The sequence below is a fragment of the Teleopsis dalmanni genome, chromosome 2 (genome assembly GCF_002237135.1).
Source record: "Teleopsis dalmanni isolate 2A chromosome 2, ASM223713v2, whole genome shotgun sequence".
NCBI lineage: Eukaryota > Metazoa > Arthropoda > Insecta > Diptera > Diopsidae > Teleopsis > Teleopsis dalmanni.
The window spans coordinates 154770482-154774680 of NC_051847.1; positions in this window are offsets into that span (position 1 = coordinate 154770482).

A 4199-nucleotide genomic window follows, 5' to 3' on the forward strand; every position below is an offset into this window, starting at 1 on the left:
ATGCCAGTAACACAAATGCGCTGACTAATCCAAATGTGGAAGACACAATCGCTGCTGGTACAGCGCTAATCAAACTATGTTTGCAATGCTCAACTGAATTGCTCTGAACAATCAGTAAAAACTGCTGGTAAGCAGGAGTATGTGGCAATAGCAGTAGCGGGTGCATATCCGTATCAACTGGTGGAGTATTGCGGTTGTGAAAGTAAAATCCATTCATGCGAATGCAGTGCAGCCGCATCAGCGGTGAAGAAGTTGTCGGCACTTTTCTCAAATAATTGCAACTGTAACACATGATAAATGCAACACTGATGATGCTGACAACTGCGACTGGCCGAGCATGCGGCTAACAGCATCCAGCATCCAGCAAGCAGCAACATTTGCGACAATTTAGCATTGTCAGTATTTGTGCTCTTCCATAATTTTTTTACGCTGCTTTTTCAGAGTTTTCTGCAATAAATTCCATTCAATTTGCTTTTGTCTGCTTTTATAGTGAAATTTTTTTTTTTTTGTTGTTTTTTTAAAAATTTAATTTTTGTTATCATTTGAAACTTCAAATGAAATTCCATAATTTATTTGTACGAATTTTCCTTTAAGGAAAACTCTCTTTAATGGTCGTGCATGCATGCTTTCGGCTTTGAAGACTTATTTTTTCCTTTTTGCAGCTTGGCTTATGTGGTCCGGTCCGTTAACTGTTCATGTGAGCACAGTTAATTGTACCCGGCTTGGTTGCGAGTCAATTGTGGGTGGTAAACTGGATTTTGGAATCGGATTTGCATCCAAAGCGCAAGAGGCCGTAAGAGGCTTAGGCAAAGGCAGAGTTCTATTATTTGTGGGCAATTTATTTTGCCTCTATTTCAATTGTTAATATTTTGCATTCAAAACTGTTTTTTGTTATGTCTTTATTACGCATTGCCACGTTTTGTATGCATGGGATTTTCCTTTAAATAAGTGCTTTGCTGCGGGCTGAGTTAGTGTTTTCATATATTTTGTGGCAGGTAATCAAAAATTATTATTGCAACATTCAAAGTTTTTGTTATAGAAAGCGATTTCGTTATATTGTTAGCAATTGTACTTCAAGTATTTTGAATGGTGAAGAGATAAGAAGATTATAGCTTAAAGAATAAAGAATTTCTCTCAGTAAATAAAGATGATTTTCTAAAAATTTTCTAAAATTTTGATCTAGGTTAGATAAGGATAGGTTATAGTTGTTTCTTTTGTGATATAACTAATGGAATAAGTTGCTTTAAACTCTTCATTTTTTCAACACTTTGTAGAACTAATTACCTAATTATAATTGCACATTATAGTGGGATATTTCATGCTATGTGTGGTGTTAAAGGTCATTAAATATTTGCACCTCTTAACGAGGTGTGAAGCAATCAAAAGCATAAGTCAGATTGAGGCTTCAATTTTTATGTCCGTTGCAGATCTCTCTGTGTTACTGCAACTGCTCTTATTGGAAGTGCCGTTCCTGGTTATGCGATTGTGTTTGTACTTTGTGCTTCTCTTCCAAATGACTAAGATTCGCAGGTTTTAAATTGGGAATGTTATTACTGCGTTCCATTTCAGAATACTTAAGCATATTTTAAGCGTGATTTTGGAAGGATATATGCAAGACGGAAATTAAAATGGCTTATGCTAACATCGTAAATAACTACATCTTCCCAAGTGATAACCTTGATCCTATGTCATCTAAATTATTTGACATTCTACAATTGTATCAATAAATAATCCATCTCATTGAAGTATATAAATATCAATAGATAGGCTTATTATTCGTACCTTTTATTGAAAAATGTGTTCACTGTAGATCTCACCCTATATTAGATCAAAGTACTATTGGTTTAATGAAGTCACTGTTGGTTTGAAAGAGCAGTACTTGATAGGATCGAATAATTGAAGTCACTCGAATAAATGAAGTCATAAATGAAGAACTACAGTTGTAGTTGATCACTATCATTACCGTCCTATTTAGAGTCTTCCGTACCATCAACATTATCAGTATTCGATACTTTTTATTTATTTTATGTTCTCTTGTAAAGCCATTCATCTTCCACTCAACTGGGAGTACTTTTAAACCAATACTGAGATGTATAGTTTTAACAACAATAATCATAGCTGTTATTGTTGTTAGTGTGGTTCGAGGAGATCTGTTGATATAAACCCTGTTGGGAGCGGCGATTGGGCATAGTAATTAATAAGTAGCTGTGAGACAAAGCCCCGCCATTCCTGGAACCACTACCGCTTCACTGTTGCATCACTAAGGAAATTATATTAAAATTTTGTTTATAAGCGCTTCATCTGGAACTTCCATCTAATTCTAAGTTGTATTTCATTGCCTTAAAAATTTATTTTCATGTGGTAGAGAAATGATCTATGTGCTTTATTATTTAGTACTTTTCGATATAAAATATCATACCTTTTTTTACTAATTTCAATATATTGACTGTATTAACTATATATTAGCTTCATTTCAAAAGAATTCCATTCAAAACTTATATTATTTCAACTAAATTATTTTTTAAATTAATTTCATTATTGTTATGTTGAAGCTAGTTATGGCAGTACACTTGAGCACTATTACTCTTTCTTAACTCGAGGTTTATTGTTTATCACTTCATCAGACCAAGCAATAATTGACCTCAGATCTGCGTACACAGATAAATTTCAATTTTAAAGGAAGGCTTTTCAAAATATTTTGATTTGCAGTAGTAAAGTCTATATATTTATAATTTGTCCAATATTCGAAGATTCCATTTTTTATTCTTTTGGTAGCACTCGTAAGTTATTCAGTGTGTTGTCGATTATTAAAAAATATTTTAAAAATATTTCGGTTTGCAGTTCAAGAATCATATAAAAAAGTTATATAAAAATTAGATCCTGAAGATATAAATTTATTAATAACAAGAATTTCATTGATAAGAGGTAAAAGTGTTTCTCAAAGGATTCTATTTTAGAAACAGAGATGGTATTGCAATTAATTTTAATAAAGAGGTTTTCGAAAAGTAGTGAACTACAACAACAAGAATTCATTTTTATATTTTTTTAATTAATTGAATTTTTAACTGATCATCTGTTTCGAATATTGCCAAATACCATTAGTGGTCTTGGAAATAATTCTTGTATTTAATTGCCAAATCTGAAGCTCAGAGTCAGCGCACCTTAACCAACTGACCCAAAGCCGTACTAGACTTTTAATTAATTCTAATTTAATATGATTTTTTCACATTAGCTTTATTTTACTTCTAATTTATTTTATTTATTAAAGTGGAAACCTTGAATTCTATTTGTACATAATTGTGGTGATTAATAAGTACTTATTCTCACAGATTGTCAATACTACTAAAAATTGGAAGTTACAGTATCTTCCATATATGCTCAAATTTTCATGTCAATTCCAAAATGTGTGCCAGTGACCACATATGCGGTTATGTATTGAGTCATGAACACTTCCTTATAAACTCGTATAGTTAAAAATATTAGTAGGGAACATTAAACATTTCCAAAACATTCATCATTTTGGTCAAAAGAAACACATAAAAATAAAACGATTATTTTTTCGTATGCAAAAACCCATGAAGTGGTTGCATAAAAGAAAGCGCACATCTTAACATATGCAACAATGCAACACCATTGAAGTTAGCACCTATTCAGGAGATGTTCCAAGAGTGAAGCGACAAAAGGTAGCACACCATAAATTTCAACGCACAATTTAAAGTACCAGAAGACATGCTAAGTTGGGTCGTGATATCCCATTAAGGATGTTTAAAAGCATTATAGCCATGTTTTTGCCTAACATGTTTTTCGTAATACTTTTTTGTTTGGCATGTTAAGTTGTTCATAAACGGTGATAAAAACGGTTTTACTTATGAAGATTTTGAAGTTCAAATTTTTACAAAATACTTGATACGTAATTTTAAATGTAAACAAATCTTTAAATTTCATTATGTTGTGCTGTGTAAAAAAAATTTTGTCGACAAATAATTTTTATCTTCTTCTTATAATTCATATTTATTGAATTCTTTTATGATTTTCGTGTAAAAAGAGTCTTAATCTCCCAACTGTTAAGACGACTGGAACAAAAATGTTTTCTAAAGACCACTGTACTCTGCTCAGATATTTTTATTAATATTTCAGAAAAAATATAGGAAGAGCTTTAATAATATACTGTATTTCCTTTTTTTGAGCATTAAACAAAA